We start from the raw sequence: 26,913 nt of genomic DNA, 5'->3' as shown, positions 1-26,913 counted from the left end.
GAGCAGTTGATGTCTTCTTGATTCCTGATTCTTTTCATATGTCCTTTTCCTCTCTCACCTCAGAATCTCTGTTCTGAAATTTTATGATACTAAATCCTGGAATAGATCTCTTTTCATTTATTATGCTGGGGTATATATTAGCCTCTTTCAATTTAAAAAATTGTGAGAAGTTTTCTTGAATTATTTCTTTATTTCTTTGAAGTATTTCTTTTAAAAGAAATGTTCTTTTCTCTGTTTCTCTGTTCTTTCTTTCTGGAACTCTTACTTGTAGGCTGTTGAAACTTCTACGTCAATCCTCTTATTTTCTTAATCTTTTCTACTTTTCATCCACTTTTTTGTTTTTTCTTCTGTGCTCCGGGAGATTTCCTCAACTTTATATTCCAACTCTTCCATTGAATTTTTAAAGTTTGCTATCTTTCCTTTCCCCATAATCTTTCAAATAAGAACTTTAGGAGTGCCTGGCGGGCTTAGTCAGTTGGGTGTCCAGCTCTTGATTTCAGCTCAGGTCATGATCTGAGTCATGAGATCAAGCCCCCGTTGGACTCCATATTCAGTACGAAATCTGCTTGAGACTCCTTCTCCCCTTCCCTCAGCTGCTCTCCCTCCCCCTGCTCATGCTCTCTCTCTCTGTCTCAAGTAAGTAAGTAAGTAAGTAAGTAAGTAAGTAAGTAAGTAAAACCCTTAAAAAAAAGGAGGACTTTATTAGGTAGATTAGAATAGGATAAACTTCTAGGTAGAATATTATTTATTGGCTGCAGGAAAGATGTTACTGTCATTTAATCTATGAACATTGCTCAAATTTGGAAATTCCTACTGTCTGGCATAGCACGGATGAACTTCTGCTATTGAAATTAGTGCTCTAATTAGATAATTTATTTAGGTTGTTTTTTTTACAAGTCCAATTGTATAGCTACTGCTGAACCAAAAGTTTCCATGCTACATGGGTTTGTTTGAGTGCTGGATGAAGTTGCTTTTCTAATTGCTAACAAGTAGGGAGTGGGTGATGAACTCAGTCAAGTCCTGTAAGACTTTAGGCAGTGGGAAAGTATCTACTATTTTTGGTGCTTTTCATTTCTACATGCAGTTCTGAGTTCTCATTTGATATCATTTTCTTTCAGCCTGAAGAATTTCCTTTAACATTTCTTGTAGTGGAGATTTTCTTGTGGCAAACTCACATTTTATCTGTAATATCTTTATTTTACCATCTTTTTTTATACCATTAAAATTTTTTGAGTATAATGAACATACAATGTTTTATTAATTTCATGTATATGATATAATGACTCAACAATTCTATATATTACTCAGTGCTCGTCACCATAAGTGTATTCTTCTACCATCATTTTTGAAAGATATATTTTTTTAAGATTTTATTTTTAAAATAAATAAAATACACCCAACATGGGGCTCAATTTACAACCCCAAGATCAAGAGTTGCATGCTCTACCGACTAAGCCAGGCAGGTGACCCTTGAAGGATATTTTCAATGTCTACTGAACATGGAATTGTAGGTTCAATTCTAGTTTTATTTTTCTTATAGCAATTTAAAGATGTCATTTCATTTTCTTCCTGCTTGCAGTGTTTCTTATGAGAACTCAGTCTTAATGGTTATCATTTTCCCCCTGCATGTAATGTGGTGTTTTTTTTCCCCTCCTCTGGAGGCTTTTAAGATTGTTTTTTTATTCTTGGTTTTCAGTAATTTGACTATACTGTGGTTCTCTTTCTTTTTTCTTATTGAGATCCCCCCCCCCAGGTTTAGTGAAATATAACATTGTATAAGTTTAAAGTGCATAATGTAATGTTTTGATATACATATATATTGTGAAATGATTATCACAATGAGGTTAGTTAACACCTCTATCACCTCACACATCTACTTTTTTTGCGACAAGAACATTTAAGATCCAATTTCTTAGAAACTTTCAAGTATATAATATAGTATTGTTAACTACAGTCACCATACTGAATATTAGATCCTCAGATCATCTTATAACTGGAAATCTGTATCCTTTGACCAATATGTCTCCATTTCCCCTACTTGATAACCCCTGACAACCACCATCTACTCTCTGTTTTTATGAGTTCAGCTCTTTTAGATTCTACATATAAGTCAAATCATGCAGTATTTGTCTTTCTCTGTCTGACTTCATTTAGCATAATGCCTCCTAGGTCCATTCATGCTGTTGCAAATGGAAGAATTTCCTTCTTTTTAATAGCTTCACAATATTTAATGAATATATGTAATTATAATATAATTATATATCTAAATCATTTATTTATGCAGTTTTTCAAATGTCTTTATCAGATTTAAAATTCTTCTCTTTTAAAGATTTATTTATTTATTTTAAAGAGAGAGAGAGAGAGCAGGGAGAGAGGCAGAGGCAGAGGGGGAGAGAAACTCAAGCATACTACATGCAGAGCATGGAGCCTAATTCAGGGCTCCATCTAATGACCCTGAGATCAGACTTGAGCTGAAGCCAAGAGCTACTTCACCAGCTGCACCACCCAGGTGCCCCTAGATTTAAAATTCTCTTAAGGATATGCAGATAAGCTAATATGATCAGCTACTAGTATATTTTGGTAGCTCTTAATTTTTGTACTAAAGAGCCGGTTCACCTTTTCTCCATGTTCAGGACTTAACTTTAATAAAATTGTGCCATGTTCTTCATTTGCTACTGGAGCATAAGTGTTTTCACCCTGCTTGGTATAATAGTTTTCTTCCTGTAGGTATGTTTGTAGAACTTTTTTTTTTTTTCAACTTCACCACAACATTATCTTCCCATCATTCCCTCCAGGAAGAAGCAAATAAGATTCTGGCAGAGAGCAGAGCTGGATTACTCCCAAAGTGTTGTCCTTAAATCCTAGTTCTTGGGATTTATTATATATTATATCACAAATATCATAATATAATTATTTATAAAATATTATAATCCATATATGTTGTATTCATATGTAATAAGAATATTATTGGATGAATATATAATATAATTACATATTATAATATATATAAAATCACATTTTCTTTATCCATTCATTCATCATTGGGTATTTAGATTGTTTCCATGTCTAGGTTATTATGGATAATGCTGCAATGAACATAGAAGTGCAGTTATCTCTTTGAGAAAGTGCTTTTACTTCCTTTGTATATATAGCTGTGGCTTTTTTTTTTTTAATTTACATTGCTAAGAGTGCATTGAGCTTCTTGGATTTGTAGGTTGCTAGTTTTTATTAAATTTGGAAACACTTTCACTATTATTTCTTCAAATATATTTTTCTGCTTCAATCTCTGTCCCCTCTAGGACTTCACTTACATTTTAGACTTTTTGATTTGTCTCACAAGTCATGGAGGTGCTCATAATTATATTCAACATTTTTTCTTTCTGTGCTTCAATTTGGATATTTTGCTGTTGTTCTCTGCCCTGTTTTTAAGTTCCCTGATTTTTTTCTACTGCAATGTCTAACCTGCTGTTAAAACAATCTCAGTAAAATTTTCTTTTCAGATATTGTATTTTTAAGTTCCAGAATTGATTCTTTTATAAAGTTTCAATTTCTCTATTGAGCTTTCCCCCATCTTTACACTCATAGCTTATCTTGTCCTTTAAATCCATAAATACATTTATAGGGGCACTTGGCTGGCTCAACCAGTGGAGCATGCAACTCTTGATCTCAGGGTCATGAGTTTGAGCACCACACTGGGGATAAAGATTACTTAAAATAATACTTTTAAAAATGTTTAAAAGTAAATACATTTATAAAAGCTGCTTTAAAATTCTTTGCTACTAATAACCCATATTTTGCCATTCTTGAGTGTTTCAATCTCTGTTGTGTGTTTTTTTTTTCCCCTGCTTATGGTAACATTTTCATGATTCTTTGTATGCCTAGGAATTTAAAATTTTTTATTGGTTATTGTGTTTGATACATCATTATAAGCCCAGGTTTTTTCTTCCTTTCAAGAGGACTGGGTTTTTTACTCAATTTATTTGCCAAAGGAACTTGATATTTTTGAGGCTTATTTTTCAGTGTGATTAGGGCAGATACAGAGTAGCCTTTGCTCTACAGCTTAAGCAACCCTACTTGTAATGTGTGGTAATGTGTGGACTTTCTGTGATCTTGATTGAATGCCTAGGCTATTCAGTGAAGTTTCTCCACTCTGCCAGGTGGAATTCTGTCATGTCTTGGACTATGCAGCTCTCTAGAATTTCCCTTCAGTTCTCAGCTCTCCTGTAGTTGGTCTCTGCCAGGCTTAGCCCTATCTCATCTTTTAGTAGTACTTAAGGAGACTTTGATGCATATTTCTAGGGCTCATTCCCTTCATAGCTCCTTCTCTTCTAGCACCCTATTCCACCAATTACATCCTCAACAGACTTGAACTCTGATTTCTATTTCCTCAAAGGCAGTTCAGCCTCTGTATTATACTTGTCCTCCACCTCTCTATGCCATAGTCTGGGATGTGCTTCCAAGGGAAAGTTCGGTCAAATGTGTGGTTCATTCACCTTGTATATTTCCCTTTTCTTAGGGATCACTATTGTGTACTCCAGTTGTTGAACATCTGATTTCCATACATTTTGTCCAGTTGCATAGTTGTTGTTGTTCTTTCTTTAAAATGTTGTGAGGGATAGTCTGGAACCACTTACAATGTCATGAACAGAAGAGGAAGCTGCTTTTACATTTTTATTTCTAAGAATTAAAAAAAAGGGGACGCCTGGGTGGCTCAGCTGGTGAGCGCCTGCGTTCAGTTCAGGATGTGATCCTGGAGTCCTGGGATTGAGTCCCACATCGGGCTCCCTGCATGGAGTCTGCTTCTCCCTCTGCCTATGTCTCTGCCTCTCTCTCTGTGTGTGAATAAATAAATAAAATCTTTTAAAAAATCTTAAAAAAGATAAAAAAATCTTTAAAAATAATTTAAAAAGTCTTGAATGCTGTATTCTTCTTTCTGCATATCTTGTTATCCCAAGTTCCTTTTATTTCTCATTCTCATTCTCATTACTGTCTTCATGAGACTTTTCCTCAAATATCTGGTTATCCTTGGCCATCCACTCATGTTAAATGGTAAGGCAATGCAAGGTTATTTGAAGTTCTGGATCTGTATGGAGAACTAGTCAACAGGTGAACTTTATTGTAGGATCATCTGGCAGTGCCTGATATCAGGATCTTTAATTAATTTCTCCTGGGCTAAAAGAAACCCTCTGCTCTCCTGGAAACACGGTCAAAGATCTCATTATTCATCAAGTTAATTTTCACCCGATCATCTTGTTTCAGTATCTTATCCCTGAGTTTAAAGTCTCTGGTTCAATTTTTCAGAGAACAAATCTTTAGCTGTCTTCCAGGGTTGGGATGAGGTGTCTTGGGTATTGAGAGAGGTGTCAGGAATGAGGGTGAGGGGGTTTTCTAACTATAGTGTTTCAATCTTTCAAGGTCCATCTGTACCAGCTTTGACTTTCAAATGTAATTGAAGCTTCAATTTTCTGAGCATTGCTGGGATCCTGCAGTCTCTTTCTGTATTTCCCTTATGTTGGCTTAGGTTTTAGTATTCTCAGGTTTGTGAAGTCAATTATCACTCATCCATCTGCTTTCCAGCCTCCAAAATGTTGTTGCTATGATTTTTTTTTACACATCCTCTGTCTCCTTATGGCTAAAAAAATCTGTTTACTGTCATTTTAGTGGGGTTTCAGGAGGGAAAGACAGTAAATTCTATATTTTCAGTATGCTGTATTTAATTGGATGCTCGTGTTCAAGATTTTAAGTCTACAAATGCCACACAATTAGGACTAAGTATTTCTATGGTAGCCTCAACTGAATCCTTAATGTATCTGCAGGGTCTTTTTTTTTTTTTTTTAACTTTACCATATAGAAATGATTTTGTGACTTTTCATCAAATATAATATTAATTTATTAAATGTGAGTTGATATTTTAAAAATAAGGAAACTGTTTTTGATACTAAAAAAGGCAAAGAGGGCTTATGGATCCCCTTGAAGTCTGTCCACAGAACACGAGGTTCTAAGCATTAATTATTTTATATATACAAACACACTCTTTGATATCACAGGTAATCACTTCAAGATATGAAACATTTTAACAGAGGAAATACGGATTTCTGAATTCCTTGCTTTATCTTGTTGTTAACTTTAAGATTGCTTTTACAAAGTGTAGGTCACTAGGAAGGTCAGTTTTGATAATAAGTAATAGTAATTACGATGGGATTAATACCTTACACATGGTTTTTTTTGACAGTTTAAAATTTTTATGCAAATAATTTCATTGGTATGCAAGCATGTAGAATTATATCATGTGTTTAAAAATGTTGCTAATTCCTGTTTATGTTTTATCTTTGGATGCATGAAAATTGGTTAAGCAAGAATGCATAAAATAATCAGGATTATTAGGAAATTGTAAGCAAAATGTTAAGAATAATGCCTATCTTTCAAATGAATAAAATCCTCCTTCCTTCTTCACACACTCTCCTTTCCTCTCACAACTATGTACTAGTAAAGAAGTATTTCATTTATGACTGAATTAGGTGCTATAAGAGATTAAAAGCAAGAAGTTGACTAGTGTATGTTAGCTAACTAAAATTTTTAAATAAAAAATAAAATAAAATTCTTTTTCAACTGTTTATAATGAAAGAAAATAAAGAACCAAATTTGCATTTCAAAGAAAGCAAAAAGTTGAAAATATGGTCCAGTGTTAATACAAAATTAATAACATATTTTTGGATATAATATTTGTATTTATCATTGTCTTTACTTACCAGTGTTGATGCTTCACATTAGCTGAATTTTTTAAGAGAATAGGTTTCCTTGCCATGCTGAGCCATTCATACAGAGATAACCTGAGAAAAAACTATATTGGAAACTAGGTTTGAGAATTAACCTAGGGGTCAATGTGATACGGAGAGAGAGAAAGAGAGAGAGAGAAAGGGAGATCACAAAATGGAAGCCATAGTCTCTTTGTAAACTAATCTTGGAAGTGACATTTCATTACTTTATATTCTATTTGTGGGAGGTCAGTCACTAGGTCCAACCCATGCTAAGCGGGAAGGGATAACACAGGGTATGACTAGAAAATAGGGATCTTTGTGGGCCATCTTAGAGGTTGTCTGCCATGACTGGCTACATATTCGTGGGACCCAGTGAAAAAATAAAAACACATAGCTCTCTGTTAAAAAAAAAAAAAAAGTTGATATTTTCAAGATGGTGATAGCACTACATTAAACTAAGTATGGAGCCCTTCTGAGTATGGGTTCCTGTCTGACTACACAGGTCACACGCCTATGAGGTGGGCCCTGCTGCCTAACATAGGGCTCCTAATTTTCCATCCTGGTCACTTACTCAGTCAGGCAAATCTATAAATCACCTGGGGCTGGAAAATATTGACTAGTTTATATGGAGATGAAAAAGCCTCTTTCAAAAATGACTTTCCAAATTGAAAATGATTTGAATGTAGAAGTGAAAAATGAAGAAAAAAGGATTCTGTACATGTTTTAGTCAGTTCTGTGAAATATAAAGAAAGAAGAGTATCAGTGTGAAGCTAAATGAGTCTTGAATTGCATCTTCAGAGAAAAAGGAGAGAAGAGTTGAGAGACAGTGTAAATATTAGTTGAAGAACTACTGGTAAGGCTTCAAATGATTTATGAGTTGAGGCTTGCCATGAAATGACATATTCAAATTATGTAATTTGAGGAGAGTTTTGAAGAGGAATTATTTATGAATATGTGGTCAGGGTACAAGGAAGCAACAAAGAATGGAGCAATCTTATTCTGAGTGTGATGGGACTGCTACCATCCCTGTGTAGTCATGTGTGTGGTGTGATGGGTTTGGGAGTGGGGAAAAAAGGAGTTAGCACTGGAACACACACATCAGGCTCTTGGTGGAGGGCCTCATAACAGGACAAAGGGTAGATTAAGACAGCTCTTCTTGGAATGACTATAAAGGATAGGAACCAGGCAAATAATACCCAAAGCTCACTGTGCTTTTTCCCTCAAGTCTCCAACTTAACCCAAGGAGGATGGAGAATGGATCAGAAAGGGCACAGATAGATTACAAGATGGTTTCTTTTTTGGCCAAAATATATTTATATCCCAAACCACCTTTCAATGAATATGAATTCTATTTCGGGGGTATTTAAAAATTATTTAAAACAAAAATATTAAAACTTTCTTTAGTGGTATATTGTACAACTCTGTGGTTATAAATTCAAAATGAAAATAGTATCTTGCTGGGGCAGCACCGGAGGCTCAGCGGTTTTATCGCCACCTTCAGCTTGGGGTGTGATCCTGGAGACCTGGGATCGAGTCCCAGGTGGGGCTCCCTGCAGGGAGCCTGATTCTCCCTCTGCCTGTGTCTCTGCCTCTCTCTCTCTCTCTCTCTCTCTCTCTGTCATGAATAAATGAATAAAATCTTAAAAAAAAATAGTAGCTTGCCTGCTTTTATTTCTAGTTCTTGAGAGCCCTCCTCAGAGACAATTACTCTTATGTTTCCTGTGTGTTCTTCCCAAGATATATACCAAATAAATATGTTGATGTCATTTTTCACTTCTTAATATACCATACATACTTTTCTGTACCTAAGTGTTTTCACTTAATATATCTCTCAGAAGTTACTTTACATCAGTACATAGAGCTCTCTTGTTTTTTTCCTTCCTTCCTTCCTTCCTTCCCTGTTTGCTCCTTCCTTCCATTTGCTTAGTGATTTATTTACTAGCTACATGCAAGGTATTCTGCTGGGTGTTATGTTAAATCCCACATTTTTCCAGCTGCATAGCATTACATTATGCGATGCACCATAGTCTATTAATTAGTTCCTAATGGTGGGGATGGTCATTTAAATTATTTTAAACCCCTTAATAGCATTAGTAAAACTGGTGTGATTAATCTTAGGCATGATTTTGCAAATAAATAGATATATTTGGAGAATAAATTATAATGGTGCAATTGTCAGGCCAGAGAGTAGATACTTTTATGATTGGATAGATATTAAGTAGCCTTTCATAGAGGTTGTGCCAATTTACAATGGAAAGAGTGTATCAATTATTTTATCTTTGCCAATATGTAGATAAAAAATTAACTCGAGTTCTTTTTTTTTTAAATTAATTTTTATTGGTGTTCAATTCAAGAGTTCTTTTGCTATTATCTTATCATGAAGGAGGTAGACAACTTTTTTAGTAGTAAAGGAATCGTTTGTATTTATGAATTCTTCTTGATACAATTTACCTATTTTTCTATGAGGCTGTTAGGCTTCTTACTGATTTATAAGAGATGTAAGTACAGACATACCAGCAATTTTTCAGTGATATGAATTGCAAATATTTTCCTCCCAATATATTTTTGTTTATGCTAGCTTTAATGTGCAATACTTTAGATTTTTTTAAGTGGTTGAATTTATAAATCTTTTATTTATTGGTCACTGGGTTTGTGTCATATTTAGAAAGACTTTCTGAAATACTGATTCACCTTTTGCATTCCTGGAGTAAACCATACTTGATCATAGTGTATTTTTCTTTTAATGTGCTGCTCGGCTCTATGTTAATTGTATATTTAGCATTTTTGAAGTGATATTTATAAATAATACTGGCCTTAGTTTTCTTTTTTGTGCAATCTTTGTTAAGTTTTAATATCAATATTGTGTTTGGTTTATAAAAAACAATGTTAAATTTTCCTTGTCTATGTGAAAGAGGACTTTAGCTACCATTATTGATCCCAGTCTGTACTTGCTAATTGATTAACTTCTTTCCACCTTATCATTTAACCTGGGCAAAAGACCCATGGGCAAAATATCCTGTGATGAGAATGAAACTACCCCCTCAAGCAATTAAAACCCCACCTGGGTGATCCCAAGACAATGATCTACAACTTTTACCTCCCAACTGCCCACCGACCTTTGTCCCATATTTCCCTTCTATAAACTGTAAAGTATTTTCTGAGCTTTGGAGTCAATATACTATTTTCCTGATGTTGGCCTCACTGAAATTAATTCCTTTCTTGTTTTACCACCACTGGTCTTTTTTATTCATGAGAGACACAGAATGAGAGAGAGGGAGAGAGAGAGGAGAGAGAGAGGCAGAGACACAGGCAGAGGGAGAAGCAGGCTCCATGCAGGGAGCCCAATGTGGGACTCCATCCCGGGTCTCCAAGGATCACGCCCTGGGATGAAGGCAGCGCAAAACCGCTGAGCGACCCGGACTGCTCTATCACCACTTGTCTGATTGGAATAATCTATTCTTTAAAGATTTAGTAGTATTTCCTCGTGAATTCATTAGGGCTTTCTTTGTTTACATGTTTAGTTTTTTTTTTTTTTGAGAGTTCTCTTTAACAGTTTTCTTTTGTCACCTCTATGATCATTGGTTTATTTAGATTTTCTATAATTTCTGGAGCCTGATTTGGTAAATTTTACTGTCTTAGAAAATTATCCATTTTATCTAGTTTTTAAAATATTTGATATGAACAAATTAGCCTCAAATTATTTAAATTTCTTTTTTATCTATGATTATTTTCCTCTTACTGTATTTTTGCTTTCTTCCAGTTTTTTTCTTGATTAAATTGGCCAATACTTTATTAGTCAGTAGTGTATGGTTTAATACTGTCTCTTCTCTTTCCAGGGCTCTCCTATCTTTGTTTTATATTCTTGCTTAATAGAAACAATTATTTTATAACAATTTAAGGGGTTCACTGCTTGGGGGGGCATCAAAACAAAAAAATTTATTATTTGTTACAAGAGACACAGAGATAGCTATGAAAGACTGTCTCTATGTGGAGTTAGTACAGAAAATTTTTATTCAGTGTATTGGGGGCAGAGAGTTTGCATAGGAACATAGGTTCAATTGTACATGTCTAGCATGTCAACATGCTAGAACATGCATCATATGTTCAAAAAATGGCAGAAAATTCTGCCAGTAGGAGGACATCCTGGGTAGTACAATAAGCTAAAGGTAATATGGGATAACTCTGGAGGCTTCTATGCAAGTCCTCAGCTCTTATCCAGCTTAAACAGGCTCAAGTAAGGGGTTATCAGGTAAGACACATCTAACAAGGGGCTATCAGTGGGACACCTAGTTGAGTGTGGCCTTTTCTGGAACTGTTGGTTCTTTAACAGTTTTTGTCCTTTTGGGGTTTTTTTGTCCTTTTCTTTCCTCCCTTCTACTGACAGCCTTCAGCCCTCTTATTTGAATAACTTCCTGTTGCATCCTAGCTAAAAATTTCAGTATGTTTTAAAATTTTTGTCAAAATGTTTAATCATAATTTTCATATGCCTCATGTGGTGTTATTCTAAATACTCCTCGTCTGCCCTTTTGAGGTGCGTGGCTGGCTCAATTGGTGGAACATGTGACTTTTTTTTTTTTTTTTAAGATTTTATTTATTTTTTCATGAGAGACACAGAGAGAGGCAGAGGGAGAGTCAGGCTCCATTCCATGCAGGGAGCCTAATGTGGGACTCCAGGACCACACCTTGGGTTGAAGGCGATGCTAAACCACTGAGCCACCCAGGCTGCCCAGAGCATGCGACTTCTGATCTCAGGGTTGTGAGTTCAAGCTTCACATTGGTTAAAATAAAATAAAATCTTTGGCAAAACGTTTTATCATAATTTTCATATGACCTTTGGCAGTATTTTTGGAATACTCCTTATTTGCCCCTTTTACTGTTCATTTTCTCACTTTTTCCTTTGTGATATACTATCACATGAATGAGTTATGTTCTGCTTTTTTTTTTTTAATTTTTTTTTTTTTTAATTTTTCACCTGTGACACAAGTGAAATTTTCTAGGTCCAGATTTTGTTGGAGGCTGCTGGGGAACAAGAATTCCAGTCCCCTTCAAGGTCCTTCTAGCTGGACTAAGAATCAAATTGACAAGAGGCAGATTAACAGGAGAAAATCAAATTTAATAACATATCTACTGATGAGAATCCACATAGACACAGAAATTCCAACACATCAGGCAAAATGAGGTATATGTTATAATGAACTCAGAAAGGGGTAAGAGTCTGGGTCTTCAAAAGGGAAGGAATGCAAACTTCAGAAGAATGAGAAAGAGTAAATATTTGGTAAACAAATGTTTGTTGGGTCACTTAGAAGCAGTGTGACAAAGAGAGGACTTTGATCAAACAGACCTTGCTAGGTTCCTCCCGTTTTCCATACCTAGCTTACATCATAATGTAGGCATCAATGGTGATAGCCCTCTTCCTAAAGCAGGTTCTCTATCTAAATTCTTTTAGGCAGTTGTAGGGAAGGTAAAGAGATATCCTGAATCTACTGGGCTTTGATTGCTTTTTAACTCAAAATAATCTTCATGCTAGAGTGTCTGGGTGGCTCAGTTGGTTAAGCATCTGACTCGATCCCAGCTCAGGTCTTGATCCCAGGGTCCTGAGTTTGAGCCCTGTTTTGGGCTCCACACTGGGCGTGGAGCTTACTTAAAAAAAAAAAAGTCTTCATGCCAAAGTGGCCCATCTTGGGGCAGCTTATGTGGATAAGGCCTCAGGGCTGTATTTCAGGCTTGAAAAAAGTTTCCTTAGACCTACTTAGTCTTTCTTCCTCTTCTCTCTTCTCCCATTTCCTCTCCTCTCTTCTCCCCTTTCCTCTCCTTCCTTCCCTTCACACCCTCATCTTCCTCCCTCCTTCCTCCTCTCCTCTCCTTCCTTGCTTCCTTGCTTCCTTCCTCCCTCCCTCCCTCCCTCTATCCCTCCCTCCCTTCCATTTCCAGTGTTGGGGGGATGGGGGAGTGGGGGGCTGGAAGACTCCTTACAGATTTGGTCTTTCCAGTGTTACTCATCATTTAGCACTTCCTTTTCTGCTTTTGGAAATAAAAAGAGTGATCTTGGTACTGGTTAGGCATTGCTATGACTCCTGTTTTTTGACAGGATTTCAGCTTTATACTTCAGTGTGTATCTATGATGGTTGATTTTACGTGTGTCAACTTGACTAGGCCATGAGGTGCCCAGATATTTGGTCAAACATTATTCTGGGTGTTTTGTGAGGATGTTTTTGGATGATATTAGCATTTAAGTGGTAGACTCTGACTAAAGTGAATTGCCCTCCTAATATGAGGGAGTCTCATCCACTCAATGGAAGGCCTGAATTGAGCAAAACATCTGACCCCACCCAAGTAAGAGAGAAGTTTTCCTGCCTGTCTTTGGAATCAAACTAAAGCATCTTCTTAGGTCTGGAGCCTGTGGATCTTTGGGCAGGAATTACAACACCTCTCCTCTTTCTTGGATCTTTAGATTCAGGTTGAAACTAAATCACCAGCTCTTTGGGCCTCCAACTTGCTGATTTAGCCAGCAGATCTTAAGACTTGCTGATGAAGTATAGTTAGAAGAAAAGCAGACAGGGACAGGACCTCCCCCACCCCCACCTTAAGAAGAAAGCACCCTTAAAAGGATTTACCACCACCCTGCAAGGAGCTCCCCACCCTTTCCCGTGTGATAAATAGATGACAAAAACCTGATTGGATGACAGGTGCAGGGAAGGTTAATCAAATTAACGGTTAATCAAATTAAAACAGCCTGCCAACCAGCCTATAAAAAAACTCTAGACTTAGAAACTCCATGGCAACTCTCTCGGGTTCCTCCCTCTTCAGGAACTTTGTATTTTTTTTTTTAAAGATTTTATTTATTTATTCATGAGAGACAGAGACACAGAGGGAGAAGCAGGCTCCACGCAGGGAGCCTGACATGGGACTCCATCCTGGGTCTCGCAGGATCACACCCTGGGCTGCTAAACCGCTGTGCCACCGGGGCTACCCAGGAACTTTGTATTATCACTTTACTATCATTCAATAAACCTTGCTTTGCTGCACACCACTCTTCATTCCTTGAAGCAGCATGTCTAAGAACCTGGGGCATGGAAGGAGAAGGAAATCTTGTAACATTGCTAGCCTCCATAATTGCAGGAGCTAATTCTTTATAATACATCATATATATATATATATATATATATACACACACACACACACACATATATATGACGTACTATAGATATCTATAATATCCAAATGGTTCTGGTGTTTTTGGAGAACGTTGACTCATACAGTGTCCTTTACCTGTGAGAAGTATACATTGCTTGTTATTTCTGAGATTTGTAACAACAAATACCTTCTTTCTGTTTCTTTTTGACTTTGTCTTCTGTGGTTTTGGCCTCTTTTTCAACTATATTGTGTTTTGAATATCAGTTGTCTCTAGTCTCATCAAAGATATGTTATGCAACCTTGAGCCGGGCAAGCGGACCTTGAGCCGGGCAAGCGCCGTGGTCGGATTAGGGGCCGCGGGGCTGTGGGAGTGCAGACTGAGAAAATGCAGACCACCGGGGCATTACTCATTCGTCCGGCTCTGATCCGCTGCTGTACCAGGGATCTTATCAGGCCTTTGTCTGCCTCCTTCTTGAGTAGGCCAGAGATCCCATCTAAACAGCCATCCTACAGCAGCTCCCCACTCCAGGTGGCCCGACGGGAGTTCCAGACCAGTGTTGTCTCCCGGGACATTGACACAGCAGCCAAGTTTATTGGCGCTGGGGCTGCCACAGTTGGTGTGGCTGGTTCAGGGGCTGGTATTGGGACAGTGTTTGGCAGCTTGATCATTGGCTATGCCAGGAACCCGTCTCTCAAGCAGCAGCTCTTCTATGCCATTCTGGGCTTTGCCCTGTCTGAGGCCATGGGGCTCTTCTGTTTGATGGTCGCCTTCCTCATCCTCTTCGCCATGTGAGGCTCCGTGAGGGTCACCTACCCGTCCCTGCTGCTTCGACTTCAGGCCATGCCTGATGCTGGAGTGTGTTAAGCTTTACCATTAAACACAACGTTTCTCTAAAAAAAAAAAAAAAAAAAAGATATGTTATGCATTTCTTTTCATCTTGGTGCTTTTTTTTCTGGGAGAAGGTATTACTACTTTATTCTTTGTTCTTTATTATTTTTTAAAAAAGATTTTATTTATTTATAAGAGACACAGAGAGAGAGGCAGAGACACAGGCAGATGGAGAAGCAGGCTCCATGCAAAGAGCCCAATGTGGGACTCAATCCTGGGTCTCCAGGATCAGACCCTGGGCTGAAGGCAGCGCTAAACCACTACGCCAACCGGGCCTCCCTATTCTTCATTCTTTAAACCAGAAGTTTAGACCCAGTTAAACTAAAGATGTTACTGTACTGCTTATCCCTTTGTAGGTTTGTTGATTAGTGTTCCATAATAGAGGAGGACCGTTTGGAGCTCTTGGTGATGTGAAATGTTGGGGTTCAGGAGCAAATAGTCAAGAAAGAATTCTTGAAATGTCTTCAGTGCAAAAAGGGTGATTTTATCAAAGCATGTGGATAGACCCATGGGAAGAAAGAGCTGCACTGGGGTTGCGAGGAGTGACTGAGTATATGTTTTCAAGTTAGGAGAGGGTTAGGGATAGCCTAAGTCTCTAAGGAATTTAAAAGCAAGATTTCTAGGACCTTGAGGGGCTAGCTGTTGTTAGGAAAAGGTCATTTACTTCTGTTTAGTACTCTTAGTCATGAGACCCTTCAGATGTGTATTAGTAGGTCATATATTTGGAGGATGATTGCTAACATATTTGGGGTGGGGAGGATGATTGCTAACATATATTTGGGGTGGGGGGTCAAGATAAAGGAAGTTTCCAAAGGGATTTTTACAAGATCCTGGATGAAGGCTGGGCTAATGTCAAGCTAAGTTTGCCTTTTGCCTCTAGCAAAGTATTTATTTTTTTAGGGAGAGGGAGTACATGTACATGCGAGCAAGGGGAAGGGGCAGAGGGAGAGGGAGAGACAGAATCCAAAGCAGGAGCCATGCCCAGTTCAGGGCCAGAAAATGGTCTCAGTCTCATAACCCTGGGATCGTGAACCCAAGCCAAAATCAAGTGTCAGACACTTAACTGACTGAGCCACCCAGGCACCTGCCTCTGGTAACGTATTAACATTGAGGCTGTTGAGTTCCTGGAAGAAGGTCACCCTTCCTACCCAAGTAGTTGTCAATAGGCTATAAGTTTTAAGGAAGTTTAAGTTTTTTCTATATTTCTTTTGCCTTTGTTCTCCACCATCATTGGGACAATTTGGAAGGAAAGAATTGAGAAATAGGATAGAGATGAAAGGGAATGGCCTGAAGTCTAGACATGATAAGAATAAAACAACTGGTGAAAAGTTACCAGTATAACCTTAAAAAGACTTTTATGAATAGTAATATCCACCAAGCTGTTTGAATTGTATTCGCATGGTAGTTTTCTTTCATCTGCAGTTTTGCTTTCTGACAACTCTGGTCTGGAAACAGGCGATCCTGCTTCTGACTAATTGTCTAGTTGGTTAGTAGTCTGAGGCAACATGGTGATGCATCACAATACATTCACCTGACTTCGTCTCACCATGTAGGCATTTTATCATCACATGTCATCAAAAGAAGCACAATGAGTTCAGTATAATCAGAAATTTTGAGGATTGTGTGGGTGGCTCAGTCAGAAGCACATGTAACTATTGATCTCAGGGTCATGAGTTTGAGCCCCACACTGGATGTAGAAATTACTTATATAAATTAGACTTAAGATATTTTGAGAGAGAGGGAAAGAATACATTCACATAACTATTACAGTATATTATTATAATTGTCCTAATTTATTATTAGTTATTAATCTGTTACTGTGCATAATTTATAAATTAAACTTCACTAAAGGTATGTATGTATAGGAAAAAACATAGTATGTGTGTATAATATGTACATAGTATGTACCACATTCAGTACCATCTGTGGTTTCAGGCATCCATTGAGGATCTTGGAACGCATCCTCCATGGATAAGGCGGGGGGGGACTACTGTACTATGAAAATTCTTCCTGAGATATGTGTCTCTCAATTCTCAGTAATTTTACTGGAATCAGGAAAAGTTTGCAAGCAAGTTTTCTCTCTTTTTCTTTTTAGGGGTGAGTGGTGATGGCATGTGCTTTGAATTGAGTAAAAGGCTGAGTTTTATGCCTGAGTGTTCTTGGTCAAAACAGAAACAGTGCAGAAACAAACAGCAAACCAGAGGTGACAATGAACAAAACTCCCCCTAATAGATAGGTAGAAGAATTGAGGAAACTTAGGGACTTACAAAGAATGTGGAATAGCAGTTCTAGATGATCATACCCAGATGTGAAGGGTTTGAGGGACCTGGGTAGATATCTTGAAGGTATCTTTTATTCTGAGTTGAGAATATTCATTTCTTTTACCATTCACACATAATTTAGGGACAGATGCTTTTGTGGGGGGGATATAGACATAAAACGTGTGTGTGTGTAAATGCACCATACTTGGCCTAGAGTCTTGTGTCTCTAAAGTTTTTGGATAGCATGGGAGCATCTTTAAAGTGGGGTGCTTGGGGTAGCTAAATGAGGCTATTATATAGTCAACTTCTCTTTTTCCTACCACCTTCCATCTTTCAGTCCTCAAAAGTGATATTTTTGGAGATTGCTTACTAAATGAGGAAAATGTGGACAAATTATTAGGAAAGAGGCAAAGGTAAAAACTTGTGTATTCTGTGTAAAAATTATATTTAAACAGAAAAATAAAGGAATTATCTTTCGGTGATGGTATTTTAGATCTTTCTTAAAACTTTCTGTGTGTTCTAGATTTAAAGATTACTTACAAAATTTGATTTATATTTCTTCTTAAGTGTAAAGGCCACTGTGTGCACATGCATAAGCTGTGGAGCACTGGTTCCTAGGAATGTAACACTCTTCCATACTTGACCTCTGCTCTACTCCAGATGAATTTCTTTTTCTGTCAATTTCACCTTACTATATTTGTGCTTGTGAAACATAAACTTCATTTTTGCCTATATGTTAATTTAATCAACCAGGAAAAGGATCAAGTTAAATATTTGCAAAAATTTTATTTCTGTTTCATTTTTTAAAGTTTTTTTTTACCATGAAATTTTTTCTGGCTTTATTAAGATGAAATTGAGATATAACATTGTGTACGTTTAAGATGTACAATGTGATTTGATACACGTATATATTATGAAATGATTACAATGTAAAATTTTAAATTCAAATGATTTTTTTTGGTCTATAATTTTACATAACTACTTTCCTCACAAAGAATCAAGATTGATAGATTTTTACATACTACAAAAGTACAGCCACTCGATTAGTGAAAAACAAAATCTGACCAATAGTATAGAATTAAATTATGTAACAGTGGTACCCAAATATTTAAACAAATAAAATTTGAATTATTCAATAACATATTGGATGAGAAGTTAATATCTGAGTTTATCCAGTTTCTAAACTAAGATTATTTCAGTGGAAAGTAACAAACTTTATTATGTAAATTTATTACAAAGATATAAAAGTATCCCTTAAAACTCAAGGGCAGGGTGCAGTTCTGACCATTTTCTGATCTCGAACCAAGAGTTGGAAAACCATTAGAACTCCAGGCAGCTTGTTCCTCAAAAGAAAATCCTGTTTCTCTGGAGACACATGGATTCTCTCATCTCTGCCTCTCTCTACTTCTGTTTTTTTTTTTTTTTCTCCATAGGCAAGCTTTTCCTATTTCTCTGTGTGAATGACAAGCTTACCACACAACATTTTACATGCTTTGCTCAAGCAGACATCACAGACTAATGAATATATAAAAATTTCAGGTGCAAATTTCTATAAGAAAAGAATTGATGGGCCCCTTGTGGGGACAGGGGTGACCCAACCTTGGGTCAATAGTACATGGCCAGTGATTAGGGTCACAGACTGCTAATACATCTGTTAAAGATCTGTATCTGGGGAAGGAGCAATTCATAGAGAAAACATTTGATAGAAATTCAAGTCTTCCTTCTGTGTGCTTTCTCTGCGCCTACTAACCATATTTATCATAGACCTGTTAACGCTTTTTGTTTGTTTGTTTTCCTTCTTCACTCCTGCCCCTTGTGGACAAGGACAGCTTGCTTAGTGTCCCTATTATCTAGCAGACATAAAATTAGGCAATAACCAGGGTTAACATTTATTTAGCACTTGTACACCAGGCATTAGGGTTTTCTTCTTCTTTTACTAACTTATTTAAATCTCTTAGCAACTCTAGGAAGCAATGCTAATGTTCTTTTTTTTTTCTTTTTAAAAAAATGATTAGTTGGAAGATGGTATTGACAATCCGTCTTAAACAGTAACACAGCAATGACTATGCAAATTATTTGGTCACCAAATATTCCAAATACCAGCTCAGCATTTTTAGTCATAGTTTATACTTTTTTTTTACCACTTGGTGTCAGAGTTGTACTATTTGAAATATTGTTGCATTTGGACATCTTTTGGAGTTTATTTGTGTGTTTTAAGTTGTTTGCTCTGTACTTTAAGAATTTGTTAGAATATAACTGCTTTTTTGGAAGTCTCTGAGGAAAGAAAATGCTTTCTTTGTCTTCCTTTGATATTTTTAGGTCAAGCTGCATTTGCTACCAAATTAGAAGGAAAGGTTATGACCACGAGAAGTACACACAGAATTTAGGAGAGATGTGCTCGCTTCAGCAGCACATATACTAAAAAAAGAATCGATGAGAGAACTCCTGGAGGCTCAAGCAACTTTTTCTAATCTTTGCAGGAGATGGGAGTAAGTTAGTCTCTCAGATTAATCTGCTGTACAGGAACAAGTTGAATATTTATCCCTCCTAGTGGAATCTGAGAGGATTTACCTCTCAAGGCTTATGTCAGATTGATCTCCAACTGATGGATCAGAGAAGTAGGATAAATATTGGATGAAAGGATCAAGCATTTAAAATATGAGACAGTGCTAAATGATCATCAGAAGTAATTCGTTAATTCATTCAACAAAGATTTATTGATCTGCTATAACGTGCTTCTCTTTCCAGCCCATCCTCGACTTCTCTGTATGCCAGTGTTCCTCACACATCCTGGGTTTGACAAAATTGCCTCTTATAAAGAGGCTCATCCAGACTTATTACAGGGAAAAGAATCATCTTGGTGCCTAGAAAACTCAAGGTATTTTTTTTCTTTTACATTTTTTAAAATTTAAATTCAATTTGCCAACATATAGTATAACACCCAGTGCTCATGCCATCAAGTGCCCTCCTCATTGCCCATCTTATCTTTTTTTTTCTTTTCTTAAAATTATGGTAAAATATACATAACATAAAATTTGCCATTTTTGCCATCAAGCTATTCTTAAGATTTGACTATCAGGGGGATCCCTGGGTGGCACAGCGGTTTGGCGCCTGCCTTTGGCCCAGGACACGATCCTGGAGACCCGGGATGGAGTCCCACGTCGGGCTCCCGGTGCATGGAGCCTGCTTCTCCCTCTGCCTGTGTCTCTGCCTCTCTCTCTCTCTCTCTGTGTGACTATCCTAAAAAAAAAAAAAAAAAAAAAAAAATTTAAAAAGAAAAAAGATTTGACTATCAGGTTCAAGGATTTTGCTGTGAAATTTTAATGAAAAGGGAGTTCTAAGAATATGACTATTTAGTCACATTATGCATTATGTACTGAAAAACAGATATAAAGAATAAAGAATTAGGAAGTCGGTAAGGAAAAGAGACTCTAAAAAGTAGAGGGAGATTTGTGGTTACTTAGAAAATAGAAGTATGTAGGCTCTTTGCTATTTATTTATTTATTTATTTATTTATTTATTTATTTATTTAAATTTTATTTATTTATGATAGTCACACAGAGAGAGAGAGAGGCAGAGACACAGGCAGAGGGAGAAGCAGGCTCCATGCACCAGGAGCCCAACATGAGATTCGATCCCAGGTCTTCAGGATTACACCCTGGGCCAAAGGCAGGCGCCAAACCGCTGCACCACTCAGGGATCCCTATTTTTTTACTTAAAAAAATTAGCTTACTAGAAAATATAACTGACATTTTAAAATTCAAAATAAAAAAAGATAAAAAGGGAACAAAACAAAATAAAAAAAGATATATATGTACATACATTGAAAAGTTTCTCACCACTGATCCTTTATCACCCTTTTACTTTTGCTAGAACCAATCAATAGTGTTGGTATTTAAAAATCTTTAGAGGTATTTTATTCATATGTATACAAACTATACATATTCTTTATTCCCACATCCTTTTTACTTAATGAGACCATCTCTGCTCCTTACTTCTTTTGTAACTTAATAATAGTGGATATCTTTCCACATCATTACATAAAATTTTTTCTTGTTCTTTTTTGTCTTAATAGTACTTTGTGAATTGTCAGGCAAAATTGTGAAAGATTTTGAAATGGAGAAAAAAAGAAAAAAGATTACTGAGTGTCTTTTCAATGGAATACTAGACATTCTTTAGTTAATCCCTCCAGATTACCTGATGCTGTAGTGGTCTGTTATCATTCATTGTCTTTAATAGAGCTCTTTTAAATGCTGTAAATTGGAGGAAATTGAAAGTAATAAAAAATGAGTTTTGTCTGGTGGAGAGGCCTCCCCTAAGAGACTCATTTTTATATCTATTACCAAATTATTTCTGCATTTTTGATGGCCTATATGTAGGACCTATATATATGTCTGTTCTTTAGATTCTTCTTTGAACCATTTGTAACATCTTTCTGGCTCCCTCATTAATCAATGAGTTAAATCTTTGATATGATTTCACTGTTATTTGCAAAATAGTCATAATTTTATATTGAAAATCATCCTTAAGAGTTTTGGTGATCATTTAGTGAGATGCCCAGTGACAAAGCCAAGCAAACTGCATTTCTAGAAAAGTGCACCTCAGGGCACCTGGGTAGCTCAATTGGTTAAGCATTCCACTCTTGGTTTAGGCTCAGGTCATAATTAGGGTCATGATCAAGCCCTGTGTGGGGTTCCACACTTAGCACAGTCCACTTATGATTCCCTCTCCCTTTCCCTCCTCCTCTGCCCTTCCTGTCTTCCTTGCTTGCACATGCTCTCTCCTTTTCTCATAAATGAATGAACGAACGAACGAATGAATGAATAAGCAAGCACCTCATGGGCTATATAAGCCCAGGCACAGCTTTTCATGGATCCCAGAATAATTCCAAGTGATAGTAGAGTTTTAATTTGACTGACTCTATTTCTCCAGGTTTTTCCTCTCTGCAGATTTTATGCTTTGTTTTGTTTGGGGTTTGTGTGTGACAACAAAGTATTCCCTACTAATGGCAGCAATGGTAAAGAATTTGGTCCGATGGTATACTAATCTCTGTAAATGCATGATAGATTTTTTTTTCTATTGGGTGAGAGATGATAGGAAATTTGATTTGTTTCTCTCTTTTTTGTGTCTGTTTATTATGAGTTCAAATCAAGTAAGAATTTTGTGCTCACTAGGAAAGAGAATAGCTCTTTGATATCTACTCTGGTGAGTTTTTGTATTTGTGTGTTTATTATTACCACATGGAACTGAAGCTATAAATTTGCTATATGGCTATATCTATGTACCAGTGTATCTGAGTGTTTGTAATATGGAAAGGCCTTTTCCTCATTTTGGGGAGCATAAAATGTTTTCTTATCTCTTGAGAATATTAATAAGTTAGATTACATAATCTCTTAAACAAGCTCTGTTCTGATTGACTTATAGAGTTAAATAAGTGCTTGTTTAAACTAAATATTCCTGGAGGGTGGGGCAAGATGGCGGAGAAGTAGGGTCCCCAAGTCACCCGGCCCCACTAACTTACCTAGATAACTTTCAAATCATCCTGAAAACCTACAAATTTGGCCCAAGGTTTAAAGAGAGAACAGCTAGAACTCTACAGAGAGAAGAGTTTGCACTTCTAACAAGTACAACTCATTTTTAGCCACTCTGCACTGAGCAAAATGACTAGAAAGAAGAACTCACTACAAAAGAATCAGAAACAATACTCTCTCCCACAGAGTTACAGAATTTGGATTATAATTTGATGTCCGAAAGCCAATTCAGAAGCACAATTATAAAGCTACTGGTGGCTCTGGAAAAAAGCATAAAAGATTCAAGAACTTCATGACTGCAGAATTTAGATCTAATCAGGCTGAAATTAAAAATCAATTAAATGAGATGCAATCCAAACTGGAGGTCCTCACGATGAGGGTTAATGAGGTGGAAGAAGGAGTGAGCAACATAGAAGACAAGTTGATGGCAAGGAAGAAAGCTGAGGAAAAAAGAGAAAAACAATTAAAAGACCATGAGGAAAGGTTAAGGGAAATAAATGACAGCCTCAGAAGGAAAAATCTACATTTAATTGGGGTTCCAGAGGGTGCTGAAAGGGACAGAGGACTAGAAAGTATATTTGAACAAATCATAGCTGAGAACTTCCCTAACTTGGGGAGGGAAACACACATTCAGATCCAGGAAATAGAGATCTGCCCCCCTAAAATCAATAAAAACCGTTCAACACCTTGACATTTAATAGTGAAACTTCCAAATTCCAAAGATAAAGAGAAAATCCTTAAAGCAGCAAGAGACAGGAGATTCCTAACTTATATGGGGAGAAATATTAGATTAACAGCAGACCTCTCCACAGAGACCTGACAGGCCAGAAAGGGCTGGCAGGATATATTCAGGGTCCTAAATGAGAAGAACATGCAGCCAAGAATACTTTATCCAGCAAGGCTCTCATTCAGAATAGATAGAGAGATAAAGAGCTTCCAAGATAGGCAGAAACTGAAAGAATATGTGACCATCAAACCAGCTCTGCAAGAAATATTAAGGGGGACTCTGTAAAAGAAAGAGGAAGCCCAAAGAAATAAGCCACAAAAACAGGGACTGAATAGGTATGATGATGAACTAAATTCATATCTTTCAAAGTAACTCTGAACATGAATGGGCTTAATGAGCCCATCAAAACATGCAGGGTTTCAGACTGGATAAAAAAGCAAGACCCATCTATTTGCTGTCTACAAGATACTCATTTTAGACCTAAGGACAGCTACAGCCTGAAAATAAAAGGTTGGAGAACCATTTACCATTCATATGGTCCTCAAAAGAAAGCAGGGGTAGCAATCCTAATATCAGATAAATTAAAGTTTATCCCAATGACTGTAGTAAGAGATGAAGAGGTACACTATATCATACTTAAAGGATCTATCCAACAAGGGGACCTAACAATCATGAATATTTATACCCCTAATGTGGGAGCTGCCCAGTATATCAATCAATTAATAATGAAAGTTAAGACATACTTAGATAATAATACACTTATACTGGGAGACTTCAACACAGCGCTTTCTACAAATGACAGGTGTTATAAGCACATCTCCAAAGAAACAAGAGCTTTAAATGATACACTGGACCAGATGGATTTCACAGATATTTACAGAACTTTACATCCAAATGCTACTGAATACACATTCTTCTCAAATGCACATGGAACTTTCTCCAGCATAGACCACATACTGGGTCACAAATCAGGTCTTAACCAATACCAAAAGATTGGGATTGTCCCCTGCATATTTTCAGACCATAAGGCTTTGAAACTAGAACTCAATCACAAGAAGAAATTTGGAAGAAATTCGAACACGTGGAGGTTAAAGACCATCCTGCTAAAAGATGAAAGGGTCAACCAGGAAATTAGAGAAAAATTAAAAAGATTTATGGAAACTAATGAGAATGAAGATACAATCGTTCAAAATCTTTGGGATACAGCAAAAGCAGTCCTGAGAGGGAAATGCATCGCAATACAAGCATCCCTCAAAAAACTGGAAAAAAACTCAAATACACAAGCTAACCTTGTACCTAAAGGAACTGGAGAAAGAACAGCAAATAAAACCTACACATAAGAGAAGAGAGTTAATAAAGATTCGAGCAGACCTCAATGAGACCACAAGAACTGTGGAACAGATAAACAAAACCAGGAGTTGGTTCTTTGAAAGAATTAATAAGATAGATAAACCATTAGCCAGCCTTATTAAAAACAAAAGAGAAAAGACTCTAATTTAGAAAATCATGAATGAAAAAGGAGAGATCACCACCAATACCAAGGAAATACAAACTATTTTAAAAACATATTATGAGCAGCTATACGCCAATAAATTAGGCAATCTAGAAGAAATGGACGCATTTCTGGAAAACCACAAACTACCAAAACTGAAACAAGAAGAAATAGAAAACCAGAATAGGCAGATAACCAGGGAGGAAATTGAAGCAGTCATCAAAAACCTCCCAAGACATGAAAGTCCAGGGCCAGATGGCTTCCCAGGGGAATTCTATCAAACGTTTAAAGAAGAAATAATACCTATTCTACTAAAGCTGTTCCGAAAGATAGAAAAGGATGGAATACTTTCAAACTTGTCCTATGAGGCCAGCATCACCTTAATTCCAAAACAGACAAAGACCTCACCAAAAAGGAGAATTATAGACCAGTATCCCTGATGAACACAAATGCAAAAAATCTCAACAAGACACTAGCCAATAGGATCCAATAGTACATTAAGAGGATTATTCACCATGACCAAGTGGGATTTATCCCCAGGATGCAAGGCTGGTTCAACACTTGTAAAGCAATCAACGTGATAGATCATACCAAGAGAAAGAACAAGAACCATAATATCCTTTCAATAGATGCAGAGAAAGCATTTGACAAAATACAGCATCCATTCCTGATCAAAACTCTTCAAAGTGTAGGGATAGAGGGAACATTCCTCAGCATCCTAAAAGCCATCTACGAAAAGCCCACAGCAGATATCATTCTCAATGGGGAAACACTGGGAGCCTTTCCCCTAAGATCAAGAACATGACAAGGATGTTCACTCTCACCACTGCTATTCAACATAGTACTAGAAGGCCTAGCCTCAGCAATCAGGCAACAAAAAGAAATAAAAGGCATTCAAATTGGCAAAGAAGAAGTCAAACTCTCCCTCTTTGCAGATGACATGATACTGTACATAGAAAACCCAAAAGACTCCACCCCAAGATTGCTAGAATTCATACAGCAATTTGGCAGTGTGGCAGGATACAAAATTAATGCCCAGAGATCAGTGGCATTTCTATACACTAACAATGAGACTGAAAAAAGAGAAATTAAGGAATCAATCCCATTTACAATTGCACCCCAAAGCGTAAGATATCTAGGAATAAACCTAACCAAAGAGGTAAAGGATCTATACCCTAAATACTACAGAACACTTCTGAAAGAAATTGAGGAAGACACAAGGAGATGGAAAAATATTCCATGTTCATGGATTGGAAGAATTAATATTATGAAAATGTCTATGCTACCCATTGCAATCTACACATTTAATGCAATCTCTATCAAAATACAAACAGCATTTTTCATAGAACTAGAGCAAACAATCCTAAAATTTGTATGAAACCACAAAAGACCCCAAATAGACAAAGCAACTTTGAAAAAGCAAAGCAAAGCTGGAAGCATCACAATTCCAGACTTCAAGTTTTATTACAAAGTTGTAGTGACCAGGGATGCCTGGGTGGCTCAGTGATTGAGCATCTGCCTTCAGCCCAGGGCATGATCCTGGGGTCCCAGGATCAAGTCCTGCATTGGGATCCCTACATGGAGCCCGCTTCTCCCTCTGTGTGTGTCTCTGCCTCTCTCTCTCTGTCTCTCATGAATAAATAAATAAAACGTTTTTAAAAATAAACAAGTTGTAGTAACTAAACAGTATGGGACTGGCACAAAGGTAGATACATAGATCAGAGTAGAGATCAGAGATACAATAGAACAGAGTTGAGAACTCAGAAATAAACCCACACTTATATGGTCAATTAATCTTTAACAAAGCAGGAGACAATATCCAATGGAATAAAAGACAGTCTTCAACAAGTGGTGTTGGGAATACTGGACACCAATATGCAGAAGAATGAAACTGGACCATTTTCTTACATCGTACACAAAAATAAATTCAAAATGGGCTAAAGAGCTAAATGTGAGGCCTGGAACCATAAAAATCCTAGAGAAGAGTACAGGCAACAATTTCTCTGACATCATCTGTAGCAACTTTTTTCTAGATAGGTCCTCTGATGCAAGGGAAACAAAAGCAAAAATAACTATTGGGACTACATTAAAATAAAAAGCTTCTGCATAGGAACGAAATAA

General features: G+C 36.9%; 2 pseudogenes; one reads left to right on the top strand and one right to left on the bottom strand.

The window, feature by feature from the left end:
* Positions 1-14,209: 14,209 nt before the first annotated feature.
* Positions 14,210-14,793, top strand: LOC140597704 (ATP synthase F(0) complex subunit C1, mitochondrial pseudogene; annotated as a pseudogene).
* LOC112926415 (putative high mobility group protein B1-like 1) overlaps positions 14,699-26,913 on the bottom strand; it is a 32,006-nt pseudogene continuing 19,791 nt past the window's right edge.

This window comes from Vulpes vulpes, chromosome 1, assembly GCF_048418805.1.
Source record: "Vulpes vulpes isolate BD-2025 chromosome 1, VulVul3, whole genome shotgun sequence".
In the NCBI taxonomy this organism is placed as follows: Eukaryota; Metazoa; Chordata; class Mammalia; order Carnivora; family Canidae; genus Vulpes; species Vulpes vulpes.
This window is presented reverse-complemented; position numbering and strand designations above follow the sequence as displayed.